The sequence below is a fragment of the Meleagris gallopavo genome, chromosome 1 (assembly GCF_905368555.1).
Source record: "Meleagris gallopavo chromosome 1, MGAL_WU_HG_1.1, whole genome shotgun sequence".
NCBI classification, from domain to species: Eukaryota; Metazoa; Chordata; class Aves; order Galliformes; family Phasianidae; genus Meleagris; species Meleagris gallopavo.
Window position 1 is genome coordinate 181,332,100 of NC_139404.1, and position 22,815 is coordinate 181,354,914.

General features: G+C 35.0%; 1 protein-coding gene and 1 non-coding gene across 2 annotated transcripts in view; both read right to left on the reverse strand.

The window, feature by feature from the left end:
* The window catches only part of CNTN5 (contactin 5), a 591,619-nt gene that overhangs the window by 260,821 nt on the left and 307,983 nt on the right, over window positions 1-22,815 (reverse strand). The window lies entirely within an intron of this gene.
* LOC116216224 (U6 spliceosomal RNA) lies at window positions 21,713-21,815 on the reverse strand. Its single transcript, XR_004158681.2, has one exon. It is a non-coding gene; the product is annotated as a U6 spliceosomal RNA (small nuclear RNA).

The window sequence follows — 22,815 nt, forward strand, 5'->3', positions numbered from 1 at the left end:
TTTCTAGTTTAAAGCCATTTCCCCTTGTCCTGTTGCTACCTGCCCTAATAAAATGTCCCTCCCCAGCATTCCTGTAGACCATCTTCAGGTACAGGAAGGCCACTATAAGGTCCTCCTGGATCATTCTCTAGGCTGAAGAGCCCCAGTTCTCTCAGCCTGTCCTCACACTGGTGGTGCTTCAACCCTCTTATCAGCTTTGTAGTCCTCCTCCAGGCCTGCTCCAACAGCTCCAAGTCCTTCTTGTGTTAAGGGCTCCAGAACTAGACACAATACTCCAGGTGGAGTTTTACGAGAGCAGAGTAGAGGGGCAGAATCACCTCCTTTGACTTGCTGGTCACACTTCTCTTGATGCTACGGTAGGCCTTCTGGACTGCAAGCACACACTGCCAGCTCATGTTGAGCCTTTCATCAACCAATGCCACCAATCCTTCTCAGGGCTGCTCTCAAACCATTCTCTGCCCAACCTGTTTCTTTGCTTGGGATTGCCTCAACCTATGTGCGGGACCTTGCACTTGGTCTTGTTGAACTTTATGAGATTGGCATTGACACAGCTCTCAAGCCTTTCCAGGTCGCTCTGAATCCTTTGCATCCTTCCCTATAGCATGTCAATATCCAGCATAACAAGCTGCTATGTACTGCTACACTACTGACAAACACAATATTGCACCTGCAAACAAGTATTTGATGTCAATAAATGTGTAGGGTTGGACGACTTTTTGTTTTTCTTATTTATTTGCCTAAGGGAAATTAAACTCATAAAGCATTACTTCTCTAGGGAATTAATGTACTTCTTAGGTAGAGTGTTTGATCTCAGGACTTCCAGTATATTTCTTGTTCTTGTTCGTGCATCCCTGGAGGGCGTTCAGCAGTTACATCCCTGTATGGTGACTGATTTGTCTTGATGAATTACACATCTTTATGTGATATACTTTGAAACATTAGCAGCAATTTGAGACTGATAATGACTGATAATTTCATGAGATCTTCCCAAGATAAACAACATTAAATCCAAACAATTATTTCGGTGTATTACGGACTTGTAAGGTAAAACTAGAACAGTGTTTAAAAGTATTTTAAAATGGATCACTACTATTACTTAAAATTCAGTGTACTAGGAAGGAAACATGAAATGTTACCTAAACATCTTATCAATCACATTTGCAATATATGCCATAATCACCTGTTTTTTTTGTTTTTGTTTTTGTTTTCTGACTGAATCTAGTGTGATCCAGGTTCTTCTTCTGTTAGAAGACATGCAATGTATAAGAAAATCTCAGTTTCCAGCAAAGAAGTCCATAACTTTGTATTCTTGAAAATGTGTCACTGAATATATCAAGGCATGGAATCTTTAAACATGCTGTTATTTGGCTGCTTTCATACAGTAATACCATATTTATCCCTATAACTTTAAAATTTACTTAATTTTATTTATTTTGTTTTATTTATTTTGCTTTGATATAATTATAAAAAACTGAAACACTTGAAGAGCAATTGGAAGCCCAGTAAGCAGGAATGTTTCATTTACATATTTCATCCTCCATACCTATTTTGTTCAGAAAAAAAATGTTTTTAAAAGAAAATTGCACATTAAATATGACAATTTGAAGAATCTAACTGTGCAGCTTGGTTTTTTTTTTTTTTTTTAATGGTAAAATTTGAATTTACTGTGTGTTCCTTAACAACAGTCCAGATTATTCTTGGAAGATCTGTCTCCTTCTCCACTCCCTCTTTACCTCCTTCAAACAGCAAAACCCCAAGGAGCACACATGAAAGGTGATGAAAGGTCAATGAAGATGCTACTGGAATATAGCTGTTTTAAATCACAGTTTTTCCTCAGAAAGGGTTGAGCTATTGGGCTGTATATCACTAGAAAAAAACTAGATCTGTCAAGAACCTGTAAGCACCCATTAGAGTTTTTTTTACACAGAATCACAGAATCACAGAATTCTAGGGGTTGGAACGGACTTCTAGAGATCATTGAGACCAACCCCCCTGCCAAAGCAGGTAAGGCATTTTAGGCATTCACCCTGCAGAAAGCCTGGAAGGCTGTGAAGAAGCAGGGGCTGTGCCCATTTATTCCGACAGTGGGCTGGGGCTTCCTGTGCCAAATGGTGGTGAGATAAGCATTGCTTGTTTGAATGCAAATAGACCTCAACCAACTCCCATGGGAATGATGCATAACGTTACGGAGTAGTGCATTAGAAAAATAATAATAAACATGCTAACCTATTCCTTTATGTAAAGCATAATCACATTTAGCAATTTTGTGCAAAACATATTTGCTTATCTGTGCTCTTAACTCTTCCAATGATCCGTTAAACCACAGACATGAAATGACGTAATGAGAAAAAGTCTGCTTGGCCTTACTAACAGATCCAAAGCATCAGTGCTGCAACTATATTGTGGATCACAGGGAGTAAAATGAAATTTTTCCTTTTAAAAGTATGGGACATGAAACATAGCATCAGTTGGTTTTACAGGCACAAGAGATGTGAAACTCTAAGATTCAGTCTGGATCTCCTGCTAATGGTGTACTGATCAGATTGAAAGTGTTTCATACTAGGATGTAATTAGCAAAAAGGCAATACTAAGACAATTTTTAGGCCAACTGATGTTACTGGAATTACTCAAGATTTGGAAAGTTTCACTGTTGAATAGAATTCAGCTTTTAATGTACAACTAATGGTACAAACCTAAATTAATGTAGGTTTTCTCACTTCAACTTTCACTTGGAATGATAAAAAATGAATAAGCTTAATAGAATTATATAATTCTATCAATCTCTGCAGAATACATTATTTACCAAGCTCTGCACTCCTTAGTTTTTTAGGTATAACAGAACAAAGAAAAGGACCGAAGAAAGATCACTTGCCCATAAAAAAGAAATGTAAACTAATTTTAAATGCACATCATGCTTTTTCATCTTTGACAGCAGCAGTATTTCAGAAGATACCAGATATGAGGTATTTATGGCAGATGCATTACTACTTAGAAACTAATCTCACACACATGGCTGTTAACGTGAAATATGGATTTTAATAATCCAGCTTGGTGAGATATGTAAGTCTGCCTGGTGGGGATGTGATTAGCCACAGTCTGCAAGATTAATTGAGATACACAGTGCAAGTCTGCATTTAGTGAACTCCAAGGCAGTCTGATTATGCAAGAGACCACTTAGTTAGGACTGTTTCTTTATGGATATAAAAACAGATAAATCACAAACTCTACTGTGACAGCAGAGTCAGAACAGAAAATATTTAAGTCAGTGGGCCTGATGAACAGGATCATCAAAGTAAAATACCGGACATTTTGTAAACAGGAAAAGTGAACCGTCAACAACAAAAGATTCCATGTATTTCAGATAGAGGAAAAAAACATAATAAATGGGTTTTTAAATGTCTGTCATCATAAATACCTAAAATTGGTGGTACAAAACTTACTTTTTGTTTAAACAGAGCAATATTAGTGCAGGACACTACTGTTTTTTAAATGGAAATCTTATTTTTACTTTAGAGTTTGAAACTGCTTTAAGATGAAATATGATGAACTACATGAAAATACCAATTCAGAGGCTTAGATTACTTAAGAATGGCAGTAAAATTAAGTAATTTTAATTCAATATCATTATTTTTCCATAATGAGTATATACTTCCCCTTCCAACCCATCACATTATTGAAAACACCAATTTATAATACAAGAAATAAGAAGTACAGGACCATACTTGCAGAAACCACTAAATACTTTTCTCCGCTAGCTACTCTTAACTCAGATAATTTATCTATTCTCTCCTTGCCTCAGTTTTCCTGTCTATGAACTCATTAGCAGCTGACAAAAGTACCAGAGGGTGTTTAGATACTATTGTTTTATCTTTACCATCAAATGAGCACCAAAATTAGAAAGATCTTTGGGATAAAATTTGTTTAGAGAGCTGGTAATAACTTCAAAGGATGGAAGTCGTGAAGACAGTACCTACAATCATTCACGTAAAAGTGTAAACTTTTATTTTATGCCCCCAGTTTTGCCTACATGGGCTCCCAGCTGCAAATTTACTAGCATCTGGAGCCATCTAAATGATAGTTTTGTTCATTCTCTTAATCATAGTGAGCCTGGTGCAGATTACTCAATCTATTGTACTAAAGATGACGAAAAAATGCACAATGAGAAATGCCAGAATAAGACAATCCAAACTATACTTCATTTGTTTACTTTATTTTTGTTTGGCTTACATTATTCATGTAAATTATCAGTACATGTAAGATATTTTATATAAAAGTACTCAACTCTTAGTAGCATGAACATCAGCCTATAATTCTGCTTTGTTAAATAATTTTCTGGATAAGAAAAATCATTTGTGTAAGTATGTACGTATCTCAAGGAAACACTACAGCAGAAGCAACCGGTGGACACTGGACATTTTCTCTCCATTTTACAAACCATATCATGACTATGTTGGATTTGGCTTCTCTGCAATGTGTCAGTCTGACATTCAGTTCTACAGCATAACTTTCATTTTTCCTTTACTGTATTTATCTTCCTCAAGATATGCTCCTTGAAGCACTTCAGGAAATTTTCTCCTCACCAAAATACTTTAGGTCACTTCTCAAACAAATAAGCAGAACGGGAAATCAGCCACAGGTAACACTGATGTAAGGATGAACTAGAATGAACTGCGACCTTACTGATTACCAACTGATGGATGGCCACCTGAGGAGAAAGCAGAGAACTGAAATACCTAGAGATAATACTGTACAGCAAGATATAATGCAGAAGGGCATCCCAAGCAGTTGGGACTGAACTATAATGGATTTGTTTAGGTTTTAATGTTCTAGTTCCATGAAGTCCTTCAGGGACTTTGTTACTGAAATAGATTTTGAGCAAAAAAAAATTAGCAAATTTTGTAATGTACAAGAAGTTGCACTGTTCAGACTAACAGAAGCTTATCAGTCTATTAGAAATGGATACTATTCAAAGGTATATTTTGAAGGTATTGAGAAAAAAAAAATATATAGAAGACAATGAACAAACAAAACTGTTCAGTAGAATACATACAAACATTATTACCTAGGTGAAAAAATCCTTTGTGCCCTATGTAAAATCCCATTATGCTAAACATTGCAAAGTATTCTGTATACATGTTTTTGTTCTAGGACTAAGGTGTAATATTTATCTGCATTCTTACTGAATTCTCAGAAGACCTGAAAATTGTAGAAATTCAGTTAAGGTCTTGACTTAAAGTCAAAGAATGCATATGAATCTTTCACTTAAAATGATAGCTGCTTTACTGATGAGGTAGATTCAAATATCCCACACAAGTGTTTGTTTTTGGCTCCTATTTTAAAAGTTAGTCATGTACAATATTTCTTTACATTAAAGGACAGGATTGTTAGAAACAGCTCAGCAATTTAGGACTAAAAGTTTCACAGACAGATTATAATTTTTTTTCCACAGATCTCCAAATACTTTAAATCTGTAATCAAAGTAAAACACATATTCTGACACTTAAAATACTTTTTAACTTCAGTGAAAATTTTGTCTCATTTGAAAAAAATTAGAAAGTTTGCAAATTTTATGTGGGGAATAAGTAAAATAACACTACCATGCCAGTCAGTGAAAGAGCTTTTATGGTTCACAAGAATTACACAGTATTATTCAAAGATCTGACTGTTGTTAACATAGACTTGAGATCTGCAAGACTAAATGAGTTATCTTCCACACCCAGTCATATTTCTTATCATATTACTAGGAAATCTGTAGAACTTCATTATACTATTCTTAGGTTTTTTTAGTTTCAGTCAAACAATTCAAATTACGTAGTTATAAGCGGTATAAGAGGTTCTACTACAAATTAATTTTAAGAAAAATAATAAAATGTAATAAAATGTGTAGTCTATGAAATATATTACAAGTTCAGAATAGCCTAATTTAGAGTGTTCTTTTCCACGAAGACAGACAGTGATCTAAAGAAACATCAGAAATATCAAAATAGTCCTATGCAAGTACAGCCACTGTGTGATTTGATTAATGAAGGCGAAATATTGCCCATAAAATAATGTGGGAATATGGTGGGGATGCCTCTTGAGTTATGGCTTTTGATACTGCAGACGTAAGAACCTTGCTTAAAATAATGGAAAAAGAATGATGAAACAGAGGTAAATAAAAAATTTTAGATTATTTCTCTCGTCTCTAGGTCAAAACTTCTCTGCAACTCATTCCTTTATAAAGTAGTATAGATGTTCAAAGTCTTTTATTTAAGATGGAGTTAACCTTTAATAATAGGAAAAATATCTTTTGAACTATGTATTATACATAAGAATATGTTCAGAAAAAAACATATGCAAGAACAGATTTAACTTTTGGCTAAGGCACACTGGAAAGAAAGAAGGCAATTTAAAATGAAGTTAATTCTTCACAACTCTATATTCCTTGAAGGAAACAATGCTTCCTTCATTCTTCATAGTATTGAGGATAACAATAAACAAGGTAGGCAGAGTTCATACACAATGCAATTACTTGTAGGTTATGCTTTCTCTTATCTGTAATTACACTTTACTTCATAGAGCCAAATGCTTAAAGATGAAGATAAATTACAACATGTATTAAATATAATGGCTCTGTTTTCTCAACAACATAATGTGAAATTAGAAAAGGAAGAGATTATTCATTCTATTAATAATGAAAAGGGAAGAATAAGATTAATAAAAAACAAGTCTCGCTTGCCTTGTTTTATTGCAAGAGTGGATGTGTTTTGACTGGCATGATCTTGAAGTAAGGTTTCTTTTTCTGCATGGCATTTGATTTTTAAGGTATACTTAAAAGCAGCACTAAAGAGAATCTAGTTAATTCCTCTTATAATAGAAAGAGTGAAAAATATCATCTATTTGAACTATTCTTTTAACTCTGATTTTGACTTTGGACTCGAGAATTAAATACTTTCAGCGTTTGAGAAACCACATAACTGCTTTCCTCTCCAGCATTTCACTAGAGAGTCATGTTTTTTAATCAAAAAATGTAGAACTGTTATTTCATTCCTATTAACAGAAAAATAGTATGCTTTCTGTTTAGTACTTTTTCTTTCTTCTTCCTTCTTTTATTTTTTTTTCCTGTTGACATACATATGCGTGTCCACATACTAGAAAAACAATAAACCCACATCAAATACTATTTAATTTCACTCAACATTTGGAGTGGTTTCATTCATTTTTAATTTTTTTTTTTTTTAATACTCCTGAGTCTTCCACCTTTTTTAATAGTTACACTAAGACCACAAAATAGTTTCCTCTTCGGATGTTACTTGTTACAGCTATGACAAGAATTAATTCCAAACTAGTTAGGGCTATATTTCTGTGAGTATTGGCATCTATAAAAAGAATAACATGTTCACTCATAATTTCAACTGATCTAGACATCTTGTTGTTTCTTTTTCTTCCTCATCACAGCATTACATAACATGAATTAACATTAACTCTGTATAGTATAATTTCTGTACTATGGGTTTGTTGGCATGTACTTCTTTATGTTATATAATACAGGTACATTATTTTGTACACTTCTCTTTACATTGTTAACAACAAATGAAGTTACCTCAAAAGAAGACAATAGGAAAATCAGAAAGAAGGAAAAGGCTAGAAGTAGCCTCTATAGTCCGTCCTCACTCTTGCTGCAATATCAGCTGCATCTAAACATTTCTGATAGTATTTGAAAGTAATGATGAATATACCACAATGTCTTATGCAATTTTCATGTGAACAATTAAACATCATAAATTGAAATTTTCCATGATGTCTATTCTATATCTCTTCTGTTGCAATTTTATCTTTTGATCTGTTTATGTTGTTCTCAGTGGACAATTTAATTTATTTCTTCTTTGTAATTACCTTTTATCTACTTAAGAAGTAAAACTGCCAAGCCCAACTGGTCTATTCTTCTCCTGCTTTATAATTTTATTTTCTACAGAATTAATCTTTCTACCATACTTCATATGCTTGTTTATTTGTTTGTTTATGCTGTTATGATTTGCTGATCCCTCTTCAGCTGAGCACAATACTCATACATTGGAAAAAAAGATTTACTTCCCATCTAACAAAGAGCATTATTGTTTACATTTTGTATTATGACGGCCTCCTTCCTTATGTACAATAGATAAATTCCTATGGATGAGAATCATAGAGTGGCCTGGATTGAAAAGGACCACAATGATCATCCAGTTTCAACCCCCCTGCTATGTGCAGGGTTGCCAACCACCAGACAAAGCTGCCCAGAGCCACATCCAGCCTAGCCTTGAATGCCTCCAGGGATAGGGCAATGCCTCCAGGGATGGGGAAGGGATGAATAAAAGATTCATTCTAACTTGTTTTTAACTGTATTTCTTTCTCTAATATTTTCTTGTCACTAGTGTTATTTGCCATCTCCTGAAACTTCTCCTTTTTCAATTTAATGATTTTTTTTTCTATGTATTTAATTTAAGACACCAGCACATACATATGCACATATGCATTCAGGTAGCTTCTTCCAAAACTGCTATTGCTTCATCTTCAAGTGAAATTGGGTGAAATTTCCCTGAAACTATAGAAACATTGAAAGTTTCTGCATCAGGACAAAAGAGAGGTAAGAATTTGAAATAAAAGTAGCAAGGTATAGAAAATTGTGGTACTGCAGGTAGTTCATTTGAAATATGCAAGGCTCCTGAGGATTCAATGAATTCATAATACTTGCTTCAGGTCATCTTACAGAACTAAATAATAAGAGAAGAATGGAAGTTCTGTGTTACATACCAGTTAAAAATTTAAAGATTAATGAAGAAAACCTGCATTGGTTCAATGAAGTTTTGGAATAAATAAAAATAATAAAAATAATAAATTAGCAATAGATTAATAAGAATGTTCTGCATACAACTGATGGAACACAAGAGACTTAGAAATGAAATAATAAAACAGATTTAACTCATGTCCCCATATTAAGTTTGTGAAACAATTCTACAAAGGACAGGGAAATCAAAGTTACTGTACATACAATATTTGCTCTTTAGCTAATACAACTTGAATATAAAAGATAAGTTTAAACATGAAAGCAAAATATTAAGATAAATTCACTGGAATTTGATTTCTTGCTGGGTACTGATATGATTATTATTATCTTTATTTTCATTAATCAAAACTCTTATAGAATCATAGAATAGCTTGGAAAGGAACATAAGGATCATCAAGCTCCAATCCCCCTTCTGCAGGCAGGGCCTCCAGTTTCCATATCTAATGCAAGACCAGGCTGCCCAGGACCCCATCCAATCTGGCCTTGAACACCTCCAGGGACGGGGCATCCATAAAATGGGCAGCTGTTCCAGCACCTCACCGCCCTCTTGGTAAAAAAAAGCTTCTCCCTGACATCCAGCCTAAATCTTCCCTCCTCCAACTTAAAATCATTTCACCTTGACCTACCATTATTTATCCTTGTAAAGAGTTGACTCCCCTCCTGTTTGTAGGCTCCCTTCAGGTACTGGGAGGCTGCAGTGAGTCACCCCACAGCCTTCTCTTTTCCAGGCTAAACAAGCCCAGCTCCCTCAGCCTGTCTTCATAGGGGAGGTGCTCCAGTCCACTGTTCATCTTTGTGGTCCTCCTCTTGACCCTCTCCAGTCGCTCTCTGACTTTCTTATATTGAGGGCCCCAGTACTGGATACAGTACTCCAGATGGGACCTCATGAGGGCAGAGTAGAGAGGGACAATCACCTGCCTGTCCCAGCTGGCCACCCCTCTTCTGATGGAGCCCAGGATACCATTTGCTTTTCAAGCTGCTAAAACACACTGCTGGCTCATGTTAAGTTTCTCATGCACCAGAACCCCCAGGTCCTTCTCTGTAGGGCTGCTCTCAAGGATTGCTCCTCCTAGTTCTATATATATATATACATATATATATATATTTATGAAGGTGCATCTAATTATTTATTAGAAAGGGAACAGATTGTGACAAAAGAAAGAAACAAACAATGAAAGAACTTCTTCTGGGAGCTGCAGCTCCCAGACCTGTGGCTGAGCACACTGGCACTTACTTGGTTCTGACCCCCACTAAACAGAGAGGCACATCTTGCTGCAGTGAAACAATTTCATTCTTTCGAGTACTGCTCATCTAAACTTGAATTAATGACATTCAAAGTGTCCAGGAAAAAGAACAGAGAGATTTGGCATATGTTGGGCTAATTTTACTCATGGGGATACACAGTGCAGGGAACCATGAGCGCTTACCCGTTCAGATGACCTCAGACTGGCCTCAAAGAGAAGCTGTTACTGGAAAAAAAGGACAACTGCCTTGTCCTAAAGAGAAATACATATTCTGAACTCTACAAATTATGAATTTCAATGTGCTATAGAGGAGATATAAGAAAGAATATCTGCAAGCCTGCATTCAGGGAGTAGATTTGGGGACTTCGATGGATGTATTTCTAACGCCTCAAAAAGAGGAGCATTACGTACAACCAATGCGGTAGAAGGAACAATTCATATTATAATATTCATTTTAGTTTATATGCTTTTGACATAGACTGCGTTAACTTTATGTGAAGAAAGCATAATGCTCAGTCCAGTTAAAAGGTATCTTGCTGGTTATAAATGAGATAATTTGGAGATAATTATTTGGCTGCACTGTTTGACAACAACCTGCTGAAATGGTTTCATGATGGTAATATTTTATATAAAATTTAAAAAGGAAATCTTTTTCCTGTGTTAGACACTCCCACATATATGTGACTTCTTTTTCCTTGCAGGAATAAAAAGAATGAAGAGAGCAAGGATGAGCATATGATCATCAGTAATATGAAAGAGTACCACTTTTAAGTCACATATCACACTGCTGTGGAGAGATCCTGGTTATCCTTGTCATACAGTGAACCATACTGCTTCGGTTCTTGGAAATTATTCAAGTCCCAGGTGAGATTTCCTTCTTTTTTTTTTTTTTTTTAGTCAGCCATAGCAAGTTCATCATATATTTGGGCTAATTCCATTAGATCTCTTTCACTGTAAGTGAAAAAAGAGATGCCTTTTTAGAACAAAAATTGTCTTATCTTGAAGAATAAGATGAACAGTTCCCTAAAAATGCCTCCTTTTACTGCCATGAAAAGATCCTGGAGCAATCAAGTCAATTGTATAGCTTAACAATGTAAAATTTAAAAAAATAAGCCAAAGACTCATTTGATTTGACACTCTTTGTACTGGGTACACTGTACACCATATATGTAGGTCTTTGAACTCAGCCAGCTCTTTCATCTCACATTTTCATTTCCCGTAAGTTCTAGGCTAGCATTCACAGTTTAACTGCTTGGAGATATGGGAAAAAAAACATCTCCACAAGGTAAACCAACAGTTTGAATTCAATTATTATTTTTCCAAAAAGATAAAGCACTGGATATTTCAAGTGATTTTGAATAAAGATACTCCAGACCTCATAATTTATTTAGGTATATTCACTGGAACACTTTGGTCTTGACTAGTGCACATCCTTGCAATTGTCTTCAACCTGACAATAGCTGATGGTTCAAGTTAAGCAATCTCACGCAATTTCTAGTATTTTGGTTTATTTTATGTGGTGATTTCTGTCCTAATAAGTGATAACTGAGTCCTGTTCCACATGAACTCTTCTACAATAAAGCAGTTTCATTGGCTATGAGCTAACCTCTTGACGCACTGCTTCATTTTCCTATTTCCAAATCTGCAGTCCCAATATCTGCAATGTGAATGTTATTTTGAGGAAAAGCAAGACTGCAAACAGAACACCCAATTGAAAATGCAGAGCCCAAACTGTGAAAAAAAAACCTCAAACTGCTTTGAAAAATCCTTTGTTAGTGTTGCTTTATGACATTTTAAAAATTACCTCTGCTTTCAGACAATAGTATTAAAAAAAGACTAATTCAATGCTACCAAAAATAAACAAAGTCTAAACTGTGTGATATCTTGTAGAGGGTTTTGTAATGCAATTGTACACTACATAGGTACATTGACAGAAATAAAATTCTTCACAGAGATGTTTGATTCTTTGGGCAAGCCCTGGAGCATGAATATAGCTGGAGAACACAACTGTATTCATTTTATCTAATATATAGTCTTGTCCAGTATCTTCAAGGTATTTGTCTTTCTATGGTTATTTTCAACTTTATTTTCCTTACATATCAATTTTCTCCTTAGCAGCGCTCTTCTCTGTTATGCCAGTACATTAGATCATTCCAATAGACTTTACATACATTACTCTGTCATCTTCAACCTTGAATAAGAGATTAATTGCATTAAATCCCCAAATCTGAGTTTGTCTGGACATTGTCTAGGAAATGTATAGTACTGTAAACTACAGTACCATCAATGTTAATAGTGGAAAATGGGGAAAAAGTAGATCCTTCGATTATCAAGCATTGCTTTGCACTGAAACAGCAATGGAAATGTTAACAATACCTATGGAGAAATACAGAATAATGAACAGATCTAAAATCAAGATATATTTCTTGTGACCAGAGATTTCTTCATGCAGAGAATTTGCTAGCCAAATAAGGTACATGTGCAAATATTAATTCAAGTGCTTTATGTTATTAGTGAACACTTTCTGCAAAACAACTGAGAACTTGGTTCAGTGCCATCAATTAACCGTAATTTAGATGGATGAGAAAGTGAATCTAGAATGCTCTTTCAATACTATATTTGAAGGAGAATCATAGAAGTATATATTATTTTGATAACACATGATCTTTGAGTTTGTTTTTATTACTATATTCAATTAATTTCTTATAGAAAATTCAGTCTGAAGCCTTATTACCAAAATATAAACATCTTTAAACCTTATTTGTCCAACTATTCCCATATCAAACCATATTTTTTTAAATTAGACATGCTGTATTTAGTCAGCTTTTACTAAAAGTCACAGAAATATCACTATCCAAAGATAGTGAACATATACTGTGATTATATACTACAGTATATAAAGCTATTTCCAATAAGTAGTAATGAATGCACCCAGAATGAGTTCATTGTGAAGTGACATATTTTTTGAGTAGCATGCCATGAGCACCAATCTATTGCATTTTCACTACCCAATTTTTAGAGGCTTTATACCAAAATGGATTTCCCAGTGAGATTCATATCTCTCTGAGAGCTACTCATACTGTTATTCCCTGTAAATATCTCCAGCAGCCCTATTAACTTTAATGCATTAGCTCTTCTATTTATTGCAACTTAATGAATGCATAATAATTTTAGTTTAGGACACCATTAGCAGGATAGATTTTCCAAGATCCTGTAGCTCAGCAGATGCACTATCATAAATTACCACAAAGCTACATTTTTTTTTATGACGATCATAAGACAAAATTATTAGAAAAACCTTTTTTATACCCTACTACATATTTGGCATTCAGAAAGGCCACAGGTTTAGTAAAAGCATCTTGTGGTATAATCAGCATATGTTCCACAAATAACCAGGATTTAGAAAGAAATGTGGTTATAAAACCAGACTTACAGTGTTTTTTGAGGTAGGGCAAGTAAACAAGAATTAAGGAGATATGCCATCAAATACGAGAAAGCTGCTTGTGTCTGACAATTAGAACGATTACTTTACATTGTATTCATAACAGTAGCTCTTTGCCTTCCCAGTTATTTGAAACAACACTCAATAAAAATGAACCATGTATTTGAGGGCTGAGGGCTTGTTGAGGTTTTACACGAACAAATGAAATGGTATTTGTGTCATCCATTTCACATCTATAAAGAAAAAGCCATAAAACAGAAATGAGTGAGAGCATTTCAGGGAAACTCAGATGTATAAAATATTTTCTGAATCTCTGCCACACTTAAGAATTAGTGCTTGAAACCCTGGAGAACATTTTAAATAGCTGTAATATGCACTTGGGTAATTCATGTAAATCCTACATATGAAGTTTTAGTATGACAAACAAATCATCTTGCTTTGATCTAATTTTAGACTATTAAAAAAAAAAGCTAAACCAGCTTTAAAAGCCAAATTATAAATCCTGCAGACATCAAAATATGTTAAAAGAAACAAAGATACTCAAGAAAAGCCATCACTTCCTACTGTGAAATTTATGTGAGCATTAGATAACCGTTGTATTTCTGGTTGAACAAGTTGTGCTACATACAATTATAAATTTATGAAAAAACATTAGTTCTATGGATTTGGAAAGGTTTTTGAAGTTGTTTACTGATCCTGTGAAGTTGGATATCCTTACAAACCAGGAAGAAAAATGCAATGCTTTCATGAACAAAGTTGAATTTTGTCAGTAAAATGTCTTAGTAAATATCTCAGCTTGTGTGTTCTACTTTGTTGTTTTGTTTCTCAGTTCTCTCCCACGTCCCACTTGGGGGTTGTAAAGATTTGAGTGAAGGACTGTGTGGTGCTTTGCTACCTGTTGAACTAAAGCATAACGCCATAAACTAACAGTTTAACATTTTCAGAAATCACAGGGAGAGACATAAGAATATATCACGCCTTCTATTTCTTAGCAGAAATCAGAATTCCTTTGGAAATCTGTGCATTCAGTTCTGGGTACAAGTTCACTGTACCCATTTTAAGTCCTCTTTGACTTGTATTTTACACTGAACACAGCCTGTTGGCAGCTGAAAATTCTTGTATGTGAATCAAGTAAATGAGACATACATCTTCCATGTTACATTCTGTAAGATCTGCCAGGGTAGTTAGCTTTGCACTGCATGTCATTTGTTTATCTTTCTACTACAGCATACATGGATGTCAATGACATCATCATAGGTTTTCTAAATCAGGGGTGAGATAGCACAGAATTGTGCTCTTTTTTTTTTAAAAAAATAACATTTCTGAAAACAAACAGTATTTTTCAAACAGATATTAAAATACTTTGTAATAAAGGTAATTATTTTATAATTTGCTGTTGAAGGACTATGCCTTGGTTTAATGTACTTAGCTTTTTCTGTTTATGTATGTATGCAGCCACTGTATATGTGCACACTGCAAAGGAGAAAAGTATACCTCAGCAATTACACCATCTAATCAACTTCTATCTGGTGACTAAAGAAACATAATAGAAACATTTAATTCCTTTTTTTAAAAAACAAACAAAAAAAAAACAAAAAAAAACTTAATTCCATTGAAAATATAGTGGATAATTTTTCAATTCAGTTCACTATGTTTTATGCATGACTTATAAGCAATAAATCTTGCTTCATGTTTACACCTTAAAAATAATATTCTGGATGAACTAGCAACCTAAAGATTTATTGGTTATGAATTAGTCCTTTCCAAAGAAGTTTTCTCTTTAAATATATTGCAATCTTTCTTTTCAACAAGAACTTCTAGAATTGCAGACTTTCTAGCCAAATTAATGCTTTTCTGTATTATATATGCACTGTGCAGGCATTTTGTTCTGCATAGCAGTACTTTGTAACAGCTTAAGTAAAAGTTACATTCAAGTTAAATCATAAGTCTTGAATTCATGTGTCCTCATTAAGTTAAATAGTACATTCCAGATTTAGAATTGAGTCTGTTCTCCTGTTTATAGTGCTAGTGTGTAGGTTGATATGTAACTTTGGTAAGTCAGAGACATACTCTAGATCTAGGAACATTACTAACAGCACTTGAGTGGAGTCACTGATGGGTCTATAGGAATAAACATGAGAACACTGGGGTTTGTGAATGAACTTAAGACCCCAAGATAAATCCATTTCCTGAATAAGTATCTATTATTGCATTAAAAACAAACAGAAAAAAAAAAAACAAAAAACAACAAACAATTTCTTTAATGGCACTTCTGACTGCTGTCCTGCTTAATGGTAACCCAGCAAACCACACACAACTACTGCCTTTCAGGGAAGGTGTTTTGCTGAAAGAGGAAAAATAACTCAGGTAGAAGTAAAGAAGCAAGCAAAGAACAAAGTGCTTACTATCAAATACTGTGCTGGAGCACAAAGTAGCCTGACATAAGCCTAAGTAATGATATAATTCAGCCCTCCAGCATGCAGGTGTGTCTATTCTATCATCTAGAGGACATGCAAATCACTAGCAAATGCAAAGAAGGAGCTGATGTTAGAAGATAAGTGACCTGCACCTGCAATTTAGAAGGCAAATCAAGGCCTTAGAATGGTATATTGTTATAAAATCAGTTTGGTACTATAAATTAGAAAACTGACGCATATAACACAGTAATTTAGTCTGTATCTTTTGATATTTTACCTTTCTTTTTTAGCTATTTAGTTATTTTATCAAAGGAAAAGAAAAGAAAAAAGAAAAGAAAAGAAAAAAAGAAAAGAAAAGAAAAGAAAAGAAAAGAAAAGAAAAGAAAAGAAAAGAAAAGAAAAGAAAAGAAAAGAAAAGAAAAGAAAAGAAAAGAAAAGAAAAGAAAAGAAAAGAAAAGAAAAAAAGAAGAGAAAAAAAGTCCCCATGCAAAGGTTTATAAACAATCTGAAATATTTATAATATAAAGATGTCAGGACAGTTTTGCTGTTAAGAGACTGAATATTTGGCTTCTTTTCCTTTAGATTTGCATTTCAGTTTTGGAATTGTTTGATCTACTTACAGCAAACTAAATGCTGATATTGCTTCATGTTTTCATCCTTTCCCTTAAGATTAATTATTTTGCAGCCACTTTAGACAATATTTGTTTGCTTTTGTTTCTGTGAAAGTATGTTTACAAATAAAGAGGAATCAGGGACTGATACTATGAAATTGCTTTCATTTTCCTCCTAGCACTAAATAAGCTCTCCTCTGAATGCCAAATTAAAAGTAACTCTTGACTTCAAGCAAGATGGTTTCATGATTTAAATCTAATTTAATGTGAAGAAAGGTTGAAGAATTTGTGTTATATTTAAAAGCAGTAACTGAAAAAAAAGCATAGTGCAGATTTTGTTATTTATTTATTTATTTATTTTCTGAACATCTACTTGCTGAAAATTCCAGCAGTTTTCTCAGGGCTGTTGTCACAACTTTGATAAAGCTTTCCAAGTTACTGTGTTTTGTGATTTGGAATGTAAGTACACATACATACATATATGTATATATGTAATGTATATAATGAAGTGAGTTTGATAATGAGTTTGATCAATTAAGATTATTCACACTACTTAAGTTTGAATGCTGTGGACACAGAAGTTTTAATTTCACATCCAACTCTGTTTTGAGCAACCCAACTCTCAACAAGCCTTGTTGGTGGAAGAGATAGTTCTAAATAATTTTCCCTTTGGCCAATGAACATTTGCTGCCACTTGTCAACCAGTCTTGAACTGACCTCTGATAAAATTTTATTTAACATTTTAGACATAGGTTTTTAGTACTTCTCTGGAGTAAGCTCTAGAGAGTAATAAGTCTCAGTTGTTTTTGTTTTTGTTTTTTTTTTTCAATAACTGAGAAGATTATGTTAGAAATTACAGAAAAGCCATAGTCACCTTATTCTCCAGTTTTTTCAAGTGTTAGACTTGTGTGCTCACAAGTTTTAAGTTTATTCATATAAAATAGATATTTAGCTTTGTACAATAAAGAAAATAATGTATCCCTTTTTAGGAAAAGATAGGAACCTGAACAAAGAATTACAATATTTATATATATAAATAATTCTTTATAATATATATATATATATATATAACTAGAAATAGTTACATTTTTCTCTCTGAGAATTTTGGGGCAAAAGGCAGACATTCCCTTGGAATTTCAGTACTCTGTTCTGTTGCAGATGGCTTTTCTTTCGAATCAAGTTACACTCATCCCTACTCTACAACCAATTTTGTTTTCCTTTAAGTGGCTCTTATGATACGAAGAACCTCTCTATAGCAAGCCAAATACTTTTGTTCACTTTCTTTGCTAATTTATTACCGTATCAGTAAATACTGGTGAAATTTCAGACATTTTTTTCCCACTCAGAAAGCTTTCTCCTGGTGCACTTTGCCTTCTTTGACTGTTATTTGACTACAGTCCATTTACTCAGGTTAATAGCATATACTCTGAATTCTGCAACTTAGAATCACAGAATCATACAATACTTATAGTTGAAAGGGACCTTAATGGTCATTTAGTCCAATTCCCCTGCAATGAACAGGACATCCACAGCTAGATCAGATTACTCAGAGCTCTGTCAAGCCTGGCCTTGAACACCTTCAAGGACAGGGCTTCCACCACATCTCCGGGTAATCTGTTCCAGGGCCTCACCACCCTCACTGTAAAATATTTTTTCCTTATATCCAAACTAAACTTACTCTCTTTACGTTTCAAAGTATTTCCCTTTGTTCCATCACCACAGATCCTCCTAAAGAGTATGTCCCTTTCTTTCTTATATCCCCGCTTTAGATACTGATAGGATGCTATCAGGTCACTCCAGATCCTTCTCTTCTTTAGGCTGAATAGCCCCAGCTCTGTCAGCCTGGCCTCATAGGAGAGGTATTCTATCTCCTGGATCATTTTTGTGGCCCTCCTCTGGATGTGCTCCAACAGGTCTACATCTTTTCTGTACTGAGGACTCCATACTCCAGATAAGATCTCACCAGCATAGAGTAGTGCAGTAGGATCCTCCCTTGACTTCTTGGTCGTGCTGCTTTTGATGCAGCCCAGATATGATTGGCCTTCCAGGCTGCAAGGGCACATTGCTGGATCATGTTCAGCTTCCCATCCACTATTATGCCCAGGTCATTTTTGACAGGGCTGTGCCTCATCCTTACATCCCCCAGCTTGTATTGGTAATGGATATTGCTTTGATCCAGGTGCAAGACCTTGCACTTCGATTTGTTGAATCTCATGAGGTTCACCTGGGCCCACTGCTCAAGCCTGTCTAGATCTCTCTGGATGGTATCCCATTCCTGGGCATCTCAACCACAACACAGCTTGGCGTTATCTGCAAACTTGCTGAGGGTGTGCTCAACCCTACTGTCAATGTCACTGAGATATTACAGATCACACAGATCACACAGAATCACGGAATGGCGTGTATTGGAAGGGACCTTAAGGATCATCAATCTCCAGCCCCCTGTCACAGAAATATCAATCAGTTAAAGAGTATCAATACCAGCACTGACTCCTGTGGGACACTACTCGTTACTGAACTTCATCCAGACATTGAGCCACTGACCACCAACTTCATCTAGACAAGCAAATTGATTTCTTTTATTAGAGAACTTGTCAGTTTGGAATGGACTTGATACTTGAAGCAATCAGTAATACAGTGATTTTAGGAGTTAACAAGTGATACGTAGACAGATGTCTCAAGTAGTGAATTGTAAGTTTCCCTGATTGTAGACATGGGATGTGATTACTATGGTATCATGCAAGTCTGTTATTTTAAAGAGTCTGTCTTATTATAGCAAGTACTTGAAGTTCGTGAATTCCCCTTTACAGAGTCTACCTTTATTTTGTCTTTAAAATTAATATACAACATATTTTATTCACAATGCTACAAATACTGAAAAATAATGAAAAAATGTAGAATTTATTTTAGTTATCCTAAAAACAGCCAATTTCTTATACGTAATACATAGAAAGTTACTCTTTCTGCATTAATATATAAAATAGAGCAAACAAAAAGGTAGAAACTATCGTAACACTCTGTCCAATGACATTTTAACAAGCACAGACATGCAGCATTCTAAACTATGGCAGAAGAATATTGTTTGCTGGGCACTTTTTTTGTCATTGGCCTTTTGGAAAGGATGTCTTTTTATCTCTTTCAAACTCTGCCTCTAACTTTGTGTGACCTTTGGCAAGTCCCATTACTTGGGTGTGCAGCATACATAAAAATGAGTAAACTGTTACTTTACTTGTTCTCTTGAGATTTGTCAAGCTTAATTAGTGAATTTTATAAATCTTTTTCACTTACAAATATAAAATGTTATAAGGACAAAGTTTTATTGCCACAATTCCCCTGGGAAATGAGTTTCTTAGAGCTGTGGGAGATAATTAGTCACATTTTGCAGGCTGTACTGCAGCTAAAACTGCCATTCAAGTAATCTCTTGTATTATATGAACAATAATTGACTTCAAAAATTTGTCAAGATCAGATGTGGGTTTTGAGTCACTTGGTCTTTTCCTGTCCTTTCACAACTTGGAACTGGTTACGATTTGCTCCATTTCCTTTATTTTCTAATAGTGACAAATTTTCACCTTATTTCCAGATACCTGCTTATATTGAATGGATAGGAAATAAGCTCTGCCTAAAAATTCTGCTTTATTTCTGAGTACATTTCCCAAATCCTTATGCAATTGTAGTCCATATAAACTATAAACATTCTTTTAAAAATGATTGTAATTTAAATAAAATAATTGACTGTAGGTTTTCTTGGCTGATGGCATTAAGCCTACCATGAGCTCACAGCTGGCCATTTGAAAATGTACTTATTCTTTTTCTTTGAACAGCCAATGTCAACATCGTTCATTATTTTGAAAAAGCATATCAGACATCAGCCTCATTTAGTGGAATTTCAGAAGCTGAACTCCCTGTGTGGCATCAATAAAGATATTGGCACACTTCTGAAAATGCATCTTATAGGCCACTTTAAAAAAAAAAAAAAAAAAAAAAAAAAGTGGATGCATGAGAGGATTCACATACAATTCTCATGTTTGTTTTTTTTTTCCTGATTTCTCTCTCTTTTATTAAATTTTGTGAACTTTACCTCTTAATGGATGTCTAAATTGACTTACTGTTTCTTTTTTTACAGACAAATCCATCTAGTTACAGAAAGCCATCTGCTTATAGACAAAACTAGATTTACTTTCTTTTCATCATTATTTTTTTTCCCCCCCCCAAAATGCGATGTCATTTCACAGAATTACAGAATTGCAAGGGTTAGAAGGGACCTCTAGAGATCATCAAGTTCAACCCTCTGCTAAAAAAGGTTTCCTACAATAGATTGCACAGGAAGGTTCCAGGTGGGTCTTGAATATCTCTGGAGGAGACTCCACAGTCTTTCTGGGCAGCCTGTTCCAGTACTCCATAATTCTGACAGCAAGGAAGTTCTTCTTCGTGTTTGTATGGAACTTCCTGTGTATCAGTTTCTGCCTGTTGCCCCATGTTCTATAGCTGCAGATTGGCATTCTGCTGTTTCTCTCTGAATCTCTGTCATTACAATCTATAGTTAGGGGAATTACAGTAATTGCTCACAAAAAAAATAACTCCTATGAAATGAGTACTATTTGTGTTAATGTTCCAGTCATATGACTTCATCAAATTTCTGTTATGTCAACTGTGATCATAATCATAACGTAAGATGCTTCTGTTTACATTTCTTACATTAATAAATATTCATATATGATGTTCATAAATTAGATTTACTACTTACTTTCTTCTTCTTCATTAAGATGAATAATCCTCTCACCTTTTGTTCACAGCCCCTCTGCCAGGTGATTAAAAAGATAATAGTTGTGCTGTGACCTAATTTAAAGTTTACAGTTAGCAAGTCAATATGAAAAGGCTGTCTGTATTTAATTCTTCTTTTTTGAGGCACTTGGCACTCAGCAAGCTCATGGAATTTCATCCTATAGAATCATAGAATCCTTAGAGTTCAAAGGGACCTCTTAAGGCCATCTAGTCCAACTCCCCTGCAATGAATAGGGTCATCAACATCTAGATCAGGCTGCCCAGGGCCTGATCCAGCCTCCCCTTGAAAGTCTCCCGGGTGGGGGCATCAACCACATCACTGCGCAACCTGTTTCAGTGCATCACCACCCTTACTGCAAAATATTTTTTCCTTATATCTAACATAAATCTACCCTATTTGAGCTTGAAAAAAATTTGGACACTTCACAAATTTGTCAACCTTGCATAAGGGTCATGCTAATTTTCTCTGTATAATTCCAATTTTAGTGTATGTGCTGTGGAAGTGAGAACAATGGTATTGGAAGATTCTATTCGGAAATAGTACCAACACAGTTAGGCCTGGGAAAACAAATGTTAATGTTATCTATGCCTAGAGGATCCATTTCTAGCAGTATCAGTGTTGTCTCTGTAAGTGAGAAGCACGGAACAGTGGCCTATACGAAAGGTAACCTGTAATACACTTTCAGTAACAACTTGAATTTTGTCTCCCTATACCTGCTGTTTCTTAGAAACTAGCCTATTGCACATCAAAAATTTGGGCATCCTAATGAGCCTGGCTGTGAGATACAGACAATACTTTGGATCATACTACTTTGGGGAATTCTGTTGTGGACTTACAAAGAAGTATCCTGATAAAATAAACCCCAGTAGCAAGAAGTTTCTCTCACTCTCTTTCAGTAGTCCAAATCATACTGAAGAGGCACATCTTGAATTTTTTATTAAATCTTCAGCATTAAGAAAGTTCATAAAGAGAAGGATGAGTGCAATACCACCTAAATGATGCTATTGTGCTAACTCCTAAGTAAACCAAACGCAAGCCAGAGGCACAAAGCATTTCTGTAGTCCTAATAGAGATTTTTCTTTGTTTTTTAGGGAAGACAGTTCACTTTCCCTGACATTTATAAACCATTTCAAACAGGACCTCCAGATCCTTCAAGGGTATATAAGTCATTCCTTTCTATACTTCATTTAAATATCTACCTCCAATCACATATAGAACATTCATAGAATCATAGAATGGCCTGGGTTGAAAAGGACCACAATGATCATCCAGTTTCAATCCCCTGCTATGTGCAGGGTCGCCAACCACCAGACCAGGCTGCCCAGAGCCACATCCAGCCTGGCCTTGAATGCCTCCAGGGATGGGGCATCCACAACCTTCTTGGGCAATCTGTTCCAGCGTGTCACCACCCTCTGTGTGAAGCACTTTCTCCTAATATCTAACCTAAACCTCCCCCTTTAAATTTAAAACCATTTAAAACCATTCCCCCTTGTCCTATCACAATCCAAC